This window comes from Tupaia chinensis, unplaced genomic scaffold (genome assembly GCF_000334495.1).
Source record: "Tupaia chinensis unplaced genomic scaffold, TupChi_1.0 Scaffold000544_1, whole genome shotgun sequence".
NCBI lineage: Eukaryota > Metazoa > Chordata > Mammalia > Scandentia > Tupaiidae > Tupaia > Tupaia belangeri.
Window position 1 is genome coordinate 2,114,641 of NW_006160056.1, and position 19,923 is coordinate 2,134,563.

The window sequence follows — 19,923 nt, forward strand, 5'->3', positions numbered from 1 at the left end:
AGGAAGTTATATTTTTTGTGGAACTTTGCTGCCACTTCCAGGGACAGATCACTTTCCAGATATACTTAAGAATTTCACATCCTCTTCCTCTTCTGACTTTTCATCTTCCTCCACAGTTATTAAGTGCTGTCCACTAATGTGCACACACCCTCAACCACACTTCAACCTTACAACCACAGATGATGATACGTTAAAGCCCCCAAGGGAGACTTCTGGCTGTACAGACATTTTTAATGTTACCATTGTTACTTTAATTGTACTGCCTTCATAATTCATTGCCTCTGCAACATGCAATTCATCCTTTGTACCAGCCTCTAAACTGATTATTCTCAAAGATAACTGGTGTTCATTTTTTATCATTATTCACCTTAAAGTGATTATTTTTGTCATCCTTTAGTTCACAAACAAAAAGATAGTCAGAGGGAGCTCTCTTAAGGGAATCATGTCCCTGTCCATCAAATCTTCCATGGAGCGGTGCACACACTTTTGTGGAAGAGAAGGCAGACAGGGCTAATCGATTACAGCTTTGGAAAACAGCTGTGCAGGATGAAATCAGAGTGTGATGTTTTGAGATACACAGTGAACTGATTTACTACTGTCAAGCTATTTATATTCATACCATATTCATCTCTTCACATAGTTACCATTTTTTTTGTGTATATGTGTGTGTGTGTGTGTGTGTGTGTGTGTGTGTGGTGAGAACACGTAAGATCTAATGACTAGAAAGTTTTGAGTACACAGTACAGAATTATTAGTGACATTTCCTTGCTGTACATTAAATCTCTGGAATTTATTTATCCAACATAAATAAGATCTACATAACTAAAATGTGGTACACTTTGACCAACATCTCATTCTCCACCAGTCCACTATCTAGTTCTATGAATTAGGTTTTTGTTTGGTTGTTTGTTGTAATTTCTACATAAAATGTCTATTTAGATGAGATAATACAGTATTTTTTCTATTTCTGATTTCACTTATGATGTCCTCTAGGTTTGTCCATCTTGTCACCAATGGCAAGATTTCTTTTCCTAAGGACTGAATAACGTTTGAGTCTTACCTTAACTATTTACCTGCCAATACATACTTAATTTGGTTTCATATCTTATCTGCAGTGAATAACACTGCAATAAACATAGAAATGCAGATATCTCTTCCACATACCATTTTCATTTTCTTTGAATATATACCCAGAAGAAGGACTACTAGATCATATGATAGTTCTGTTTTTAATTTTTGAGGAATTTTAATATTGTTTTCCATAATACCTGTATAATTTACATTCTCACCAACAGCAGGATATTTTCTCTATATCCTTACCAACACATAAACTTTTGTCTTTTTGCTAATAGCCATCTCAATAGGTATGAAGTGATGTCTCATTGTAGTGCTGATTTGCATTTTCCTGATGATTAGTAATGGTGAGAACTTTGTTATATGCCTATTGGCATATGAAGACTTCTGTATGCCTTCTTTAGAGAAATATTTACTTAGGTTTTTTGCTCATTTTTATCAGGTTATTTCTATTGTTGCTATTGAGTTGTTTCCATCTCTCATGTATTTTAGATATTAACTCATTTATCAAAATATGGTTTGCAAATATAGTCTCCCATTCTTTAGGTTGCTTTTTCATTTGATTGATCATTTTCTTGCTGTGCTTAAGCTTCTGTGCTTGTTGCAAGAATACTTGTTTATTTTTATGTCGATCACCTATTCTTTTGGTGCTACATCTTTATAAAAAAATACTGAAACTGTCAAAGAGCTTGTTCTGTATGTTTTCTTGTAGGAATTTTATAGTTTCAGGGATTACATTTAAAATTTTAACTAATTTTGTGCTGATTTTTTGTGTCTGGTGTAAAATAAAGATCCAATTTTATTCTTCTGCATGTGGATATATGAATTTCTAAACCCTACTTATTAAAAAGATAATTTTTTCTCCATCATATATTCTTGGCATCATCATGGAAAATTAGTTAGCTATAGATGTGTGAATTTATTTCTGGGATCTGTATTTTGTTTCATAGGTCTAAGTATTTGTTTTTGTGCTGGTACCATACTGTTTTGATCAATGTAACTTTATAATATAATTTGAAATTATAAAGTATAATACCTATAACTTTATTCTTCTTCCTTCAAATTACTTTGACTATTTAGGGCTTTTGTGGTTCCATATGGGTTTTGGGATTGTTTTTTTCTATTTTTGTGCAGAAAGGCATTTGAAAATGATAGGGATTGCATTGAACCTGTAGATTGCTTTGGGTAGTACATTTTAACAATGTTCTTTTATGCAATTTAAGAACATGGGATTTCTTTCAATTTATTTGTGTTTTCTTCAAATTCGTTCATCACTGTTTTGCAGTTTTCAGTGTACAGGCCTTTTATCTCCTTGGTTTAACTTATCTTTTTAAGTATCTTATTATTATTTATTATTTTATGGGGGGAGACAGCCAGTGTCATGATAGTTATGGTGGCTGGATCATGCATGACCAATTGCATGGTTTGAGTCCTCATCTTGGTGGCTTAAGAAATACACTGGGGGGACCAGCAGTTAGCGTTATGGCTATGTCACTGGACTCCCACATAGTCGACCGCGGTTCAAGTCCCAGACCCGGTGGCTTAAACTCATGCCGGGCACGTGTGCGTGCGTGCCCAGGATCCTGAGAGGAGAATGGAGGAGAAGGGATGCGGTGTGGCCATCCCCCCTGGGGGGGTGATTTCTCGCTTTCTATCTCTCTGTCTCTCTCTGTCTGTCTGGTGAGTGCATGCGCCCTATAGCAAAAAAAATCTCAAAAAAAAAAAAAAAAAGAAATAAAAGAAATACACTGGGCCAAATCCTGAAAGGAGAAATGAAGAAGGGATTATAGTGTGACCATCCCCCATAGGGAGTTGCTTTCTCACGTTCTTTCTTTTTCTCTGTGCCCTCTGCAAATTAAAAGTAAATAAAGGAATACAAGGGAATGCTTTATGATTTTCTATTTTGATAGTTGTTTGCTGGTCTAGAAAAATGTCATTGAATCTTACATGTCAATTTTGTATCCTGCAACTTTACTGAATTGTTTTTATTAGTTCTAGCATGTTGGTTTTTTTTGGTGTATGTGGAGTTTTTACTGTTTCATACATATATGATTATGCCATCAGCAAACAGAAACAATTTTACTTTTTTCTTTCTGACTTTTTTTCCCCTTTTCTTATCTAATTGCTTTGGCTAGGGTTTCTAGTACTGTGTTGAATAGAAGCTTTTCTTTCTTTTTCTTTTTTTTTTTTTTTGTAACTTCTGTAGGAATTTTCCTTTATAGTGCCATGGGATTTACATAAAATATAGTAAGTTGATAACAATTTTTCTTGCATAGAAAAACTGCACACTTTTCTCTTTCTTCCTCCTTCATTATATGCTATTGATGACTTAAATTGCATCTATTTATATTGTGTATCCACTAACAAAAGGCAGCTACAGTTATTTTTAATACTTTTTTTTACTTTAATATTTGAATTAAAAGTTATTTACTCACCATTATTACAATAATATACTGTATTCTATTTTGGACTATACATTTGCCAACAAATTTCACACTCTCTTATATATTTGTATTGCTATGTAGCATTTTTATATTTCAACTTAAAGAAACTTCTTTAGTATTTCTTGTAGATCAGATGTAATGGTGGTGAACACCATCAGTTTGTTTTTCTGGTAAAGTCTTTGTTTTTCTTCAGCTTTATAGGACAGGTTTTTTTAAGGTACAGTATTCTTGTTTAACACTTCAAAAAATACATATGTGGCACACGCATATATATATATATGTTGCTCACACACATATAATTTTCAGTGTGCCCACAAGAATATTGTACCTGAGGGGTGGGGGAATATACCATGTTTTTTCTGGCCTACATGCTTTCTGATTAAATATAAACTAACATTTTTATGATGAGGTTTTATTTGTAGACGAATAGATTTTCCCTCGTTCTTTTCAAAATATTGTTTTTTCTATTTTAAACTATTGACAACTTGTTTAAAATGTGTCTTGGTGTGGGTCTGTTTGGATTTATCTCATTTGGTTTTTTGTTTCTTTTTTAAGACTTCCTGAATCTGGATGCCTATTTATTCCCCAGCTTTGGGAACTTTTTATTCACCATCTCTTTTAATAAGTTTTCTGGTCTTTCCATCCACACCCTTGTTATAGGACTCCCATAATGATATATTAGTACATGATGTTATCCTATAATGCCTTTATGCTCTCTTAATTCTTACTTTATTATTTTTTACTTTTTGTGCTTCTTTGGATAATTTTTAATGAACTATCTTCGAGTTCACAAATCTCTTCTTCTAAGTCTGCTGTTGAACCACTCTGTTGAATTTTTCACCCCAGTTGTATGCTTTAGTTCTTTGATTTTTTGTTTGTTTGTTTGTTTGACTCGAGTTTTGCCTTTGGGTATGTACACCTGCTGAAAAGAGACAGAGACAGGGAGAGAGGGAAAGTGAGAAATCATCCCCAGGAGGCATAGTCATGCCACGGTCCCTTTTCTTGCATTCTTATCTTGGAATTTTTTGCATGCATACACATGTATCCAGCATGTTTTTCAAGCTGCTGGATCCAGTATTCAAATTATGGTTCCAGCCATGTGGGATCCAGTACCTTAACCACCAAACCACCCACTGGCCCTGTGTTTGATATTTTTCTTTTCTCTCTACCTTTCTCTCTCTCTCTGTCTCTCTCTTTTCTATAAGGCACATGTAGTTATTAGAAAGAGAGAAAAAGTGAAGGAGAGGGAAAATGAGAAATCACCCCCAGGGATGATAGCCATTTTGTAATCCCTTCTACTCTCTTCTCTTAGGATTTTGAACATCATGCACATGCGCCCAGCATGATTTTCTTTTTTTCTTTTTCTTTTGTTTGGAGAGGTTTTCGCTATAGGGCGCATGCACTCGCCAGAAAGACAGAGAGAGATAGAAAGCGAGAAATCACGCCCCAGGGGAGATGACCATGCCGCAATCCCTTCTCCTCTATTCTCCTCTCGGGAACTTGGGCATGCACATACACGCACCCAGCGTGAATTTAAGCCACCAGGTCCGAGACTCGAACCGAGGTTGACTACATGGGAGTCAAGTGACATAGCCATTATGGTAACTGCTGGTCCCAGCCCAACATGATTTTCAAGCCACTGGATTTGAGATTCGAACTACTGAGTCAGCTATGTGGAATCCATTGTCTTAACCTGTATGTCCACCTGCTGGCCCATTTTGTTTGATGTCTTTAGAAAAAAATAGTTTCTGTATATTTGTCAATATTCTTACTTTACTCGTGTATTGCACTCTTGACTCATGATAAGCATCTTTACAATCAACATTTTGAATTCTGTAATAGGGAAAAGACACAGAAAATGCTTGAGTGCCTCTTTAAAGCTGCCTCTTCTTCTCTGCTACGCTAGGAGACTAGCAAATAATGTGACTCATCAACTTCTAGTGGCAGGCCAGTTATAAATCAGTTCTTCTGGCAGTGGCTATAAGGTTGGAGTTCTGGATGTGTGGTCCAAACTTTTCTTTTTTAATTTTTTTAAATTGTAGAAACAACTTTATAAATAGATTCTTACACAAGAATCTAAACACAGTCGAGAAAAAACATATGCAGAAAACCCAAATTGGAAAAGAGGAAAAATGATTCCTTCTTGTTCTTTTTGTTAAGTTTTTGCCATAGAGCCCATGCACTCACAGGAAAGAGATGAAGAGAGAGGGAAAGTGACAAATCATCCCCCGCAGGGCAGTGACCACATCACAATCCCCGCTCTTCTCCTCCTCTCTCGGAATTTTGGGTATGCATGCATGCATGCACACACGCCCACATGCCTGGCATGATTTTCAACCCACTGAATCTGGGATTTGAACCATGGTCAGTCATATTGAAGGCTACCGTCTTAACCACCACACCGCCTGCTGGCCCCTCCTTCTTGTTCTTAACTGTGTCCACCTATGCAGCCAGTTTTTCAAGCAGAGTTTCTATTCCTTTGGTCCAAACTCTTCAGCTCCCAGGAAGCAGCTGAGAAATGGATTTCTTCCATAACATATAGTGTTATGCCAGGGGTAGGGTTTATGACAGTATGTTTCAGTTTTTCATATCTGGTTCTAAGTGAGAATTTTCTCAATTGTTCAGTGTACAAGAGTATCTCAACTAGTTTAAAAAAAAAATTTTTAGGGGGGGGTGAATTAACTCATATGTAGCTGTTTATTTGCTGCATCAGTGGATGAAGAAGAGCCCTGAACCTCCTGTTTTGCAGTATTGTGGATATCCTCTTGCATATCTGGTAATTTTTGTTGGAATCCCACATTGTGAGCATTACTTTGTTAGGTGGTAAATATATTTGAATCCCTATAGATCTCTTGGGATATGCTCTGAGATGCAGAATTTGATTTAAAAACAGTCAAATCTTATCAGCCTTTCCTTTTAGTATATTTAGTTGGAACTGGAAACTGGAATGGGACTCAGTCTAAACCTAGTTAATTTATATTTCTGTGTTCTACACAATGCCCCATACATTTTATTTGTAGACGAATAGATTTTCCCTCGTTCTTTTCAAAATATTGTTTTTTCTATTTTAAACTATTGACAACTTGTTTAAAATGTGTCTTGGTGTGGGTCTGTTTGGATTTATCTCATTTGGTTTTTTGTTTCTTTTTTAAGACTTCCTGAATCTGGATGCCTATTTATTCCCCAGCTTTGGGAACTTTTTATTCACCATCTCTTTTAATAAGTTTTCTGGTCTTTCCATCCACACCCTTGTTATAGGACTCCCATAATGATATATTAGTACATGATGTTATCCTATAATGCCTTTATGCTCTCTTAATTCTTACTTTATTATTTTTTACTTTTTGTGCTTCTTTGGATAATTTTTAATGAACTATCTTCGAGTTCACAAATCTCTTCTTCTAAGTCTGCTGTTGAACCACTCTGTTGAATTTTTCACCCCAGTTGTATGCTTTAGTTCTTTGATTTTTTGTTTGTTTGTTTGTTTGACTCGAGTTTTGCCTTTGGGTATGTACACCTGCTGAAAAGAGACAGAGACAGGGAGAGAGGGAAAGTGAGAAATCATCCCCAGGAGGCATAGTCATGCCACGGTCCCTTTTCTTGCATTCTTATCTTGGAATTTTTTGCATGCATACACATGTATCCAGCATGTTTTTCAAGCTGCTGGATCCAGTATTCAAATTATGGTTCCAGCCATGTGGGATCCAGTACCTTAACCACCAAACCACCCACTGGCCCTGTGTTTGATATTTTTCTTTTCTCTCTACCTTTCTCTCTCTCTCTGTCTCTCTCTTTTCTATAAGGCACATGTAGTTATTAGAAAGAGAGAAAAAGTGAAGGAGAGGGAAAATGAGAAATCACCCCCAGGGATGATAGCCATTTTGTAATCCCTTCTACTCTCTTCTCTTAGGATTTTGAACATCATGCACATGCGCCCAGCATGATTTTCTTTTTTTCTTTTTCTTTTGTTTGGAGAGGTTTTCGCTATAGGGCGCATGCACTCGCCAGAAAGACAGAGAGAGATAGAAAGCGAGAAATCACGCCCCAGGGGAGATGACCATGCCGCAATCCCTTCTCCTCTATTCTCCTCTCGGGAACTTGGGCATGCACATACACGCACCCAGCGTGAATTTAAGCCACCAGGTCCGAGACTCGAACCGAGGTTGACTACATGGGAGTCAAGTGACATAGCCATTATGGTAACTGCTGGTCCCAGCCCAACATGATTTTCAAGCCACTGGATTTGAGATTCGAACTACTGAGTCAGCTATGTGGAATCCATTGTCTTAACCTGTATGTCCACCTGCTGGCCCATTTTGTTTGATGTCTTTAGAAAAAAATAGTTTCTGTATATTTGTCAATATTCTTACTTTACTCGTGTATTGCACTCTTGACTCATGATAAGCATCTTTACAATCAACATTTTGAATTCTGTAATAGGGAAAAGACACAGAAAATGCTTGAGTGCCTCTTTAAAGCTGCCTCTTCTTCTCTGCTACGCTAGGAGACTAGCAAATAATGTGACTCATCAACTTCTAGTGGCAGGCCAGTTATAAATCAGTTCTTCTGGCAGTGGCTATAAGGTTGGAGTTCTGGATGTGTGGTCCAAACTTTTCTTTTTTAATTTTTTTAAATTGTAGAAACAACTTTATAAATAGATTCTTACACAAGAATCTAAACACAGTCGAGAAAAAACATATGCAGAAAACCCAAATTGGAAAAGAGGAAAAATGATTCCTTCTTGTTCTTTTTGTTAAGTTTTTGCCATAGAGCCCATGCACTCACAGGAAAGAGATGAAGAGAGAGGGAAAGTGACAAATCATCCCCCGCAGGGCAGTGACCACATCACAATCCCCGCTCTTCTCCTCCTCTCTCGGAATTTTGGGTATGCATGCATGCATGCACACACGCCCACATGCCTGGCATGATTTTCAACCCACTGAATCTGGGATTTGAACCATGGTCAGTCATATTGAAGGCTACCGTCTTAACCACCACACCGCCTGCTGGCCCCTCCTTCTTGTTCTTAACTGTGTCCACCTATGCAGCCAGTTTTTCAAGCAGAGTTTCTATTCCTTTGGTCCAAACTCTTCAGCTCCCAGGAAGCAGCTGAGAAATGGATTTCTTCCATAACATATAGTGTTATGCCAGGGGTAGGGTTTATGACAGTATGTTTCAGTTTTTCTTATCTGGTTCTAAGTGAGAATTTTCTCAATTGTTCAGTGTACAAGAGTATCTCAACTAGTTTCTGAGTTTTAGGGGGGGGTGAATTAACTCATATGTAGCTGTTTATTTGCTGCATCAGTGGATGAAGAAGAGCCCTGAACCTCCTGTTTTGCAGTATTGTGGATATCCTCTTGCATATCTGGTAATTTTTGTTGGAATCCCACATTGTGAGCATTACTTTGTTAGGTGGTAAATATATTTGAATCCCTATAGATCTCTTGGGATATGCTCTGAGATGCAGAATTTGATTTAAAAACAGTCAAATCTTATCAGCCTTTCCTTTTAGTATATTTAGTTGGAACTGGAAACTGGAATGGGACTCAGTCTAAACCTAGTTAATTTATATTTCTGTGTTCTACACAATGCCCCATACATTTTGAGGTTTTCTAATCTGGCTGGTGCAAACCAGCACTACTCCTATTCCTGTATGAGTCCCCAGAACTTTTGTTAGTAATCCTTTCAGGTAGTTTTTGCTTTGGCCTCGGGTAGTCTCTTCACATATGTGCACTGATTCATACTAAGCCAAATTCTCAAGGGCAGCTCTCTCCAGATCATCTGATTTTTCTTTGTGTGCATATTTCTACTCTATGCTATTTTATTTTATGGATTCTAGTTGCCTGGTTTGCCTGGACTCTCAATTCTGTTTCAACAATTGAGGGAATCTGCCATATTTCACCTGCATTTTCTCCCTGGAAACACTCTCTGTGCAGTAAGTTCGAGCAATGGTAGAGTTCATCTAATTTATATCCCCTCTCTCATATCCTTCATTGTCTGGCCTCAAGGGTATTTTAAATGATTCTTTCGTTCAAAAGTTCATTTGGAAACAAAGAGAGAATGAGGCAACACGGAATCCATGAACAAGGATTTGACTGCTCCTCCCCTGAGGAATTTCTGTCTGTCTTTGGGAGACACTCTAAGTAGGTGAGGTTCTCTTTATCTCTAAACTTTTTCTTTATTCTTCACTAAAAAGGAAGGTAAGTGTCACTCTTGAATCTATAGGGCACCATCCCAAACTGCTATAGTGAAATAGATTATTTTATCAAGAAGAGAAGTAAAACCAACTCTGGAAAGACATCAGAAGAGTGTATAGTCTTCAAGGTGGTGGAAGATATTGGCGAAAATCTACGCAGTTATAGAGGTCTTTTCATATTTTAAAGTTATTGCCATTTATCTAACAGAACAATAATAATTTTGTTAGCTATTTTTTTTTTTGAGAGCTTTTCACTATAGGGCACGTGCGCTCGCCAGACAGACAAAGAGAGACATAGAGACAGAAAGCGAGAAATCCCCCCCCCAGGGGGGATGGTCACGCTGCAATCCCCTCTCCTCCATTCTTCTCTCGGGATCTTGGGCATGTATGCACACACGCCGGTGTGAGCTTTAAGCCACTGGGTCTGGGACGTGAACCATGGTCAACTACGTGGGAGTCCAGTGACATAACCATTACGCTAATTGCTGGTTCCCAATTTTGTTAGCTTTAGATAAAAGAACCCTCATTTGGATTATTCTCAGCATTTTCTCTATAAAATATTTGAATGCATTATACTTAGATCAATACTTCGTATGAGTTTTCAAAGTCTCTCATGTAACAGTTCCTGGTATTTTCTTGAGAATAATGTAGGTTGTGTTCTTGAGCAAGTTTACATTCTCTTCTTCACTAACTTCAATCACATTTCTACAGAAACTGAAATATGGAACAGCATCTTGTATGTGTTTATCAAAATATAATAGTAATAGTAAAATGGATTTTAGAATCTGTATATAAATGAATCTGACCTACAAAAGTTTAATTCACTGGTTTTAACAGATCCAATAAAAATTTTGTTATAAAAGGAGGAGAAATCATGTTGCTCACCACTTGTAATAATGACTCATTTGTCCTCAAACATTTATTGAGAAGCTGCTATCTACCAGCCTTTGTTCTCTGCCCTGAAGAATCTTGAGTAAGAAATAATCGGATATTTTCTTGGGAACCAGCAGTTAGCGTAATGGCTATGTCGCTGGACTCCCACGTAGTCGACCGCGGTTCATGTCCCGGACCCGGTGGCTTAAAACTCATGCCAGGCGTGTGTGCGTGCATGCCCAAGATCCCGAGAGGAGAATGGAGGAGAAGGGATTGCGGCGTGACCATCCCCCCTGGGGGGTGATTTCTCGCTTTCTGTCTCTATATCTCTCTCTGTCTGTCTGGCGAGCGCACGCGCCCTACAGTGAAAATCTCTCCAAAAAAAAAAAAAAAAAGAAATAATTGGATATTTTCTTTTCCACACTAGCAATTTGATTTTAAAAAAGCAATATTCATTTTTCATTTAATTTCAGAAAAAATGAAAGTCAGTTGGTAAGGAGGTATGGTTATACTTTGGTATACTCAGTGACTTGAAGAACTATAATTTTATAGCTTTTTGGTACAAATTTTAGGGGAAAGTTGTTCGTAAATATCAAAATAATAAAAGGCCATTCCTATAAAAATTTCTTACTATTGTCATTTGTACGTAATATTGGAGAAAACCCACTTCTGTGCCTTCTGTCCTTATTATTCTGAACTTTCAATTTCCTTTGTAAAGTGGGTCCTTGATAGCAGAACTTCTACTCGAGTTGCCAAGTTCTATTACTGTGACTATTTTGACTCTTCTCTCATCCTGGAAATTTTGCAATATTTACTTGTGTTATGAAATTCAAAGCAAACCCTTTGGCTGTGCCTGTTGACTAAACCAGACTTGACATTTGCTTCTGTTCAGGAAAAATGTTTTAGCTGCCAAACTAATATCTCTGCACAGTAAGAAGCAAATATCATGGAAATAAAATGAATACTTCCTGAAATGATTTTTAAAATGCAAACATAGAAGAATGGAAGCTCATCTTTTTTGAGGTAATCAGAAAAGGTCAATCATCAAGCCACTGTTCAGTACTTAGGAAAACACCCACCTTAAATATAGATGATGGACGTGTGTGTGTGTGTGTGTGTGTGTGTGTGTGTGTGTGTGAGAGAGAGAGATGAGACAGCCTCACACTCAAATTCACTTCCTCTGTGTCTTATCTCCTTCCTAACTCTAGCAGTCAGTCTGTGAGATGCCACACATTAATACATAATTGCACTAGGGTAAGGTGTTTGACAAAATATCCTTTGTCAATTGGAATAGTTTATCTTTTAAAATTTAAGCCCACCTGTTTATTCCTTTCTGTAAGAGATAGACAGAGAGAAAGAGATGTGGTGACACCCACACGAGGACCCCCACACTGTGATCCACCTCCAGTTCCAGGTCACCCAGACCACAGGACCCCCACACTGTGATCCACCTCCAGTTCCAGGTCACCCAATCTGTGAGTGTCTTTCTCAGGGAGGTTCTAGGAAACGAACTCGAGACCTTTCCCATGTGGATCCATTCGTACTACTCCTGAGATATCATTCCACCCCCTTTTGCCACTTTTTAAAAACCTCCTTCAGATACATGAATTTTTATACTTTTGGCTCCCTATATTCTCTTTTTGTTTGAATGTAGCATTTTTCTTATGACTCTCGGTGGTTCGATACCAAGGCTACGTTATTAATTTTGCCTTTCCTCAACATTGTTCTTATCTTTTAAAATCAGAATACCCCTGCTGTAAACTCATCCATAGACGGACTCATTTTTTTTTTCACTCCAAAGCAGATCTGTCTCTAGATTCTCCGCACTTGGTCGTCTAACCATTGTTCACAAATTCAGAGATCATTTCTCTGACTACTTCCTTTGATTTGATGCTTTGCCTGGATTTCATTTGGCTCCTAAACCTATTCATCTATCACTCTTTTCTTGTATATCTGTTCTCAATTCTCCCTTTTCTCTACACTCAGCCCAAGGTTCATTCACTTCCCACTCCTTACATCTGCGCCTCATTTGTTAGAAGGGAGCGTAGACTCCATTTTTCACAGAGTTTCTACACTAATACATCTTATAAGTTCTCTTTTAGCTGTCAGTTTCTTAGTAATTTATGGTAACTCCTCATTCTCTGCAGCATAAGGTTCAAGTTCTTTAGCCTGATACTTAAAGTCCTCTAATAATTTGACCTCAATATATCATCTTTGTAAATTTATCTCCTATTGCTTCTGATTCAATATCTATTGTGAAAAAATTGATTTCTCAGGCATAAAATTGGATTCAGTTTCCAGATCTTTGAATATGCAGAGCTATCTCCCTTGGAAAACATCCCTATTTCATTCCACTTAACTGAGTCCCTGCATATGTGTATACATATCATGTCTCATATCAGACCTTCTATTCTCAAAGAAACTTCATTTTTGCAAGCACACAGTTATCTGTCCATTATATTCTTAGGTCCCATTAAAAAAAAAAAACTTTTTAAAAAGTTTATATATTTTTTGAGAGAGAAAGATAGAAACAGGTACCCTTGAGATTTTGGCAGACTGTGATCATTCCTCCACTGTCCTAGCCAGGCAGTATCATAGGCATATGCAGACATGCCTTTCATGTTCAGGTTGAACCAGGATCCAAACCCAGGCCTTCTATGTGGCTTCAGGATCATGCAGAGGTACCACTGCAGCTGGGCCTCCTGTCCCATTTATTGTGACTCACTAATGTTTATTCTTATTTGCTATCTTTAATTTTTTTATTATCATTTTTATTTTTATATTTATTGTTATGCATTACTATTTAATAAAATATTATTTAATAATAATAATTATTTTTTAATTTTACCAGAGACAGGGAGAGAGAAAGACTTGAACTATGCTTAGCCATGTGAGAGTCTAACACCTTAACCACCACACCATCTACCAGCTCTACTGTTATTTTTTAAAAACTGACAGGTAATATTGTTCATATTTATTATGTATAACAGTTTGTTTTTAAGTATATAAACATTGTGGAATAAGTAACTCTAACCATTTTTAAAGTATGTTACCTCTCATTGTTTTTTTAATTTAATTTAATTTTTTCTTATTTTTTTGCATTCAATTACTGTGTATCTTGGGGGTGGGAAGGAGAGGACCAAGGGGAGAAAAAGCAAAACATTTGATAGACACAAAAATAAAGTTATTTCTATTCAGAATTTAAGTAATGATTTCTGTGCCTGCCATTTTCATAGTATTTAGTTCCTTAGATGCATATAATTAGAGCTTGAAAATCTATAGAAATGAATTGTTAAATCCTATTTACTATCTCATACAGAGAGAACTCAAAGTAAGCATTGATAAGTTTTTTCTTTTTTTAAATTTTTTTTAAATTTATTTTATACATTCAATCAGTATACATTACTTAGCTTATAAAGTAAATTTACCCAATTTGAATACCCTTCTCCCCATGCCTTCCTCCTATTGTTTTCATTTTTATGATAGAAAGTACATGTAGGAGGAGGAAGAAGAGAGAAACAGGTACATTTTTTATAGGATCTCTCAGTTGCAATTCTCCACCCCAGCCTTCCAGCTAGCTAGAATCACAGGCACCCATTACTTTATCTGGATTGTTCAGGTTGGTCTGGGATCTGAACCTAGACCTCCCAAGTAGCTCCATCCTTATACAGCAGCATGCCAACTAGGTCTCATTATCATTTCTGTGATGAGAATACTTAACATCTACTCTCTTAGCATTTTTCAGATAGTATGATATATTGCTGGTAACTACATACTAACTGCCACAATTCAATGTTGTGTTGTTAAACAGAAATACCTGCAACTTATGAAGGATTGAGGCTTATTTGGATCACAATTCTGGTGGCTCAAAGTCTAAGGTCATGAAGTTAGCATCTAACTGGCCTCTTGGTCTTCCAGCATAACATGGCTGATAGAAGCAGAAAGAAAGGCAGATACATGCAAAGAGAGAGTGTGCAACCTGCAGACAGCTATCTTTTATAACAACACACTCTTGCAGGAACTAACTCCTTCCTGTGAGAGCGAGAAATCATTTCCTCTTGAAAGACAGCACTAATCCATTTATAGGGAAGATTCCTCCATAATCCAAACACCACCCACTGAGCTTCAGCCACTTAAAAGTTCTTACCACCTTCTAATATCATTATGCTGGGGACCAAGTCTCTAGTACATGTATATTTGGATGACAAACCATTATTCGAACTATAGCATTCACCATGTTTTACAATAAAATTCTTGAACTTATTCCTCCAATTTGACTGAAATTTTGTATCCCTTGACCAACATCTCCTCCTCTCTCCTGATCGCTATCCTCAATCAACATTCTACTCTCTACTTCTTTTTTTTGGAGAGATTTTTGCTATAGGGCGTGTGTGCTTGCCAGACAGACAGAAAGAGATATAGAGACAGAAAGCGAGAAATCACCCCCCAGGGGGGATGGTCACGCCGCAATCCCTTCTCCTCCACTCTCCTCTCAGGATCTTGGGCACACACGCACACGCGCCCGGCGTGAGTTTTAAGCCACCGGGTCCAGGATGCGAACTGCGGTCGACTACATGAGAGTCCAGCGACATAGCCATTATGCTAACTGCTGGTTCCCTCTACTCCCTACTTCTATGTGGTCAACTTTTAGATTCTACATATGAGTAAGGTGTAGTACTTATCTTTCTATGACAGATAAACCACTTAGGATTATGTCCTCCAGGTTCATCCATGTTGTTGTAAATTAAAGGAACCTCTTCTTTCTCTCTTTTTTTTAATAGCTGAATATTATTATAGTATGTAAATATACCACATTTTCTTTATTCACTCTTCCATTAATAGATACTTAGATTGATTCTGTATCTTGGCTATTGTGAATACTGTTATAATGAACATGGAAGTGAAGATATCTCTTCTACATATTGACTTCATATCCTTTGGGTATATATTCAGTAGTGAGATAGCTGGATCATATGGTAGTTCTATTTAAAATATTTTGAGGAATATTGCTTTCCATAATGATTATACTAATTTACATTCTCACAAATTACAAGGGTTCCCTTTTTTACACATCCTTGTTAACATTTGCAATATTTTCTCTTTTTGAAAATAAGCATTCTAGCATGTGTGAATTATGTCTCATTGTGGTTTTAATTTGCATTTCCCTGATAATTAATAATGTTGACCATTTTTTTTCATGTATCTATTGCTCATCTCTTTGAGAAATATCTATTGCCCAGTTTTTAATTGGGGTATTTGTTTTCTTGTGGTTGGTTTGTCTAATTTCCTTATGTATTTTGGGTATTATCCCTATATCAGATGTATAACTAGCCAATTTTTCTCCCGTTGTATATTTTGTGTCTTCATTTTATTTTTCCTTTGCATTATAGTTTGATGAAATTTCATTTGCCTATTTTTGTTTTTGTTGTCTAAATTTTGAGGTCAGATCTAAAGAAATCACTGCCCAGACAAATGTCATGGAGATTTTTTTTCTATATTTTCTTCTGGTAGTTTCATAGTTTTGGGGGTCTTAATATTTAAGTCTTTACTGAAATTTGAGTTAATTTTTGTATATGGTGTGAGATAAGGGTCTAACTTTATTTTTCTAAATGGGAATATTCAGTTTTCCTATCACCATTTCTTGAAGGGATTGTACTTTCCCCAATATCATGTTCTTGGCACCTTTGTTGAAAATAAGTTGGCTGTAAATGTATGGATTTATTTTAGGCTTCCTATTTTGTTTCATTGGTCTGTGTGTCAGTTTTTATGTCAGTATCATCCTGTTTCAGTTACTATAGCTTTGTTGTGTATTTTTATATTGGATAATGTAAACGATCCCACCTTATTCTTTTGCTCAAGATTGCTTTGACTATTAGGGATCTTTTGAGATTTTATATAAATTTTAGGATTTTTTTCTATTTCTGTGAACAATGTCATTGTTATTTTGATAGTGATTGCATTGAATTTGTAGGGTAGTGTGAACATTTTAATGATATTAAATCTTTCAATGCATATATAGTATATTTTAAATTTATTTGGGCCTTCATCTTCTTTCATTATGAAGTATTATGATGTGTAAATATGCCACATTTTCTTTATTCACTCTTCCATTAATAGATACTTAGATTGATTCCATTTCCTGGCTATTGTGAATACTGTTATAATGAACATGGAAGTGAAGATATCTTTTCTACATATTGACTTCATATCCTTTGGATATATATTCAGTAGGGAGATAACTGGATAGCAGGATAGTGTTTTATAGTTTTCAGTTTAGAAATTTATTTTATTTTGTCTCTGTTTTAAGAGACTTTTTTTCTTGATTTCTTATTCAGATAGTTTCTTTTTAGTGTACAAAAAAGCTACTGATATTTCTATATTGATTTTGTTTTCTGCAACTTTATCTAATTTGCTTATTAGTCCTAGCATTTTTTTTTGGGGGGGAGAGATTTTTGCTATAGGGCGTGTGCACTCACCAGACAGACAGAGAGAGACAGAGAGACAGAAAGTGAGAAATCACCCTGGGAGGACGGTCACGCTGCAATCCTTTCTCCTCCATTCTCCTCTCAGGATCTTGGGCACGCACGCACATGCGCCTGGAGTGAGTTTTAAGCCACCGGGTCTGGGACGTGAACCATGGTCGACTACGTGGGAGTCCAGTGACATAGCCATTACGCTAACTGCTGGTTCCCACGTCCTAGCATTTTTTAAATGGAGTTTTTAGAGTTTTCTATATTTAAAATCATGTTGTATGCAGACAGGGAAGATTTAACATCTTCTTTTCTGATATAGAGCCCTTTTACTTTTCTCTTGCCTAATTGCTCTGCTCAGGACTTCAGTACTATGCTAAATAGAAATGGCAAAAGTAGGTATCTTTTCCTTGTACTGGATCTTAGTGGAAATATTTACAACTTTTCTTTGTTGAGCATAAAATTTGCTGGGGATTTTTCATATATGGCCTATGATGTGCTATGATTTGAATGTTTGTCCTCTCCCAAACTCATGTTGAAACTTAATTGTCATTGTAATAATATTAAGAATGCTTTTATTTTTAATAGTTTGTCTTTTAATCTTAACTCTAAATATGTAAATGATTTAAACACCACCATTATACTATTAAAGTATTCTATATTTGACTATATATTTACCTTTACCATTGAGTTTTATACTTTCAGATGCTTTTATTTATTCATTAGCATTCTTTTTTCAGCTCAAAGAACTCTTCTTAGCTTTTTTTTTTATTATATAGGTCTGTGGGAGATTAACTCCCTCAGCTTATGTTCGTCTGAGAAAATCTCTCACATTTTTTTCTGCAGAAAAGCCTTGCTTGATATGGTATTCTTGATTTGGAGACATTTTTTTCCCTTTTAGCATTTTGGATGCATCATTTCATTTTCTCTTCACCTGTAAGGTTTCTTCTAAGTCTGCTGGTAGGCATATTAGAACTCCCTTAGATGTCACTTGCTTTTATTTTTCTGCTTCCAGGATCTTTTGTTTGACTTTGATATTTGACAGTTTCTTTATAATCATCTTGGACTAGTCTTACTTGTATTGAATCTAATGAGTGGCCTCAACCTTACTGTACATAGATCGTGAAGGGATGTTGTATCTTATCAAATGCTTTTTCTGCATCAATTTTGATCATATGGTTTTTATCTTTCTTCCTGTTAATATGGTATATTACATTTATGGTTTTGCATATGTTGAACCAACCTTGCATCCCTAGGATAAAGCCTACCTGGTTGTGATGTATGATCATTTTTATAAGTTGTTGGATACAATTTACTAGTATCTTGTTGAGAATCTTTGCATCTATATTCATCATAGATATTGGTCTATAGTTTTCCTTCCTTGTCCTGTCCTTATGTGCTTTAAGGATAAGGGTAATGGAGGCTTCATAGAATGAATTAGGGAGGGGTTCACTCTTTTGGATCTTTAGAAATAACTTGAGCAGAATGGGGGTTAACTCTTCTTTGAAAGTTTTGTAGAATTCAGAGGTGAACCCATCAAGACCAGGGCTTTTCTTTGTTGAGAGGTCATTTATTACTGATTCTGTCTCCTGGCTTGTTATGGGCCTATTCAGACTTTCTATATCTTCCTGGCTCAATCTCAGTAGGTTATGTGTCCAGGAATTTGTCCACCTCATCCAGACTGTCTTGTTTCTTGGCATATAGTTTTTCATAGTATCCTCTAATAATGTCTTGTATTTCTACTATGTCTTTTGTTATATTGCCTGTTTCATTGCAAATTTGATTTACCTGATTCCTGTCTCTCTTCTTCTTAGTAAGTCTCGCTAGTGGTGTATCGATTTTGTTTATCTTTTCATACTGACTTTTGAAACTGTCCTGATATTGCCACCTTATCTACTGAAATTCATTCCTCTCCTACCACCAGGTCTAATCAGCATACAGTGACCATTGTAATTCCCAGTCATTACACACTTTGATACTGCTCTTCGGAGACCATTTTGGAAGGTCTTTTATGAGTCACACTTCATAAAATCTGAAGTTTCATAGATGCCTGAGGTGTATTTTAATTCTAGCTTTTGTGTGTCTTGGTAAAGGTGCTCAAACTGTTACATTTTAAAACATATCCTTCAAGTGCCATACTGGGTAAATCTTCCAGGTTTACTTGCCATTATTGGTTACAGATCTTAAAAGGTATCATTTGCTAGGTTATTTGAGAGTTAGCTGATGGAATCTATGACATGGCAGCCATCTTACTTAAAGCTTTAATTATCTGAAACCAGTTTTCTGATGCTATTGTGTTTACTTTTTAAGTTCTATAGAGATGACACAATAATCCTTGTATAATTTTTTCTTCATTTTTCCTAAATCATGAAATACAGAAATATCATGTTTATATAATTCATTGTTGTATAAAATCAGAGTATCAGAACATTAGTTGTATAGTATCTGACCGATTCATGAAGAATTTGATGATGTTCATGGTAGTGATAGGCAACATGCTTAGGTATCTGAATGCTTTCATAAGCACCTAAGAAGCTTGCAAGTAATGGGCCCCTTTTCTTGAATATATCCTCCCATTGTTAGATTTGGCTACTCCTTGGTGTCATGACATCAATGAGAGTAAATATTTGTGACAAAATCCTTTCTCTGCACCCCTTCTCAATCTTGCCACTGAACATTAAGAAAATTTAAGCATGAGCAAAACTGAATATCCACATGCAAGACAATAAAGATGAACCCTTATGTCATACTATGTACAAAAATTAACTAAAAATTAATCAAAGATGTAAACATAAGAGCTAAAACTGTAAAACTCTTCAAAGAAAACATTCTTTTTTTTTTGAGAGGTTTTTGCTATAGGGCGCAT

General features: G+C 36.3%; 1 protein-coding gene and 1 pseudogene across 5 annotated transcripts in view; one reads left to right on the forward strand and one right to left on the reverse strand.

The window, feature by feature from the left end:
* LOC114009495 (nucleophosmin pseudogene) overlaps window positions 1-348 on the reverse strand; it is a 757-nt pseudogene extending 409 nt beyond the window's left edge.
* Window positions 1-19,923, forward strand: part of DYNC1I1 (dynein cytoplasmic 1 intermediate chain 1) — a 427,557-nt gene that overhangs the window by 119,554 nt on the left and 288,080 nt on the right. The gene's annotated exons all lie outside the window — the stretch shown is intronic.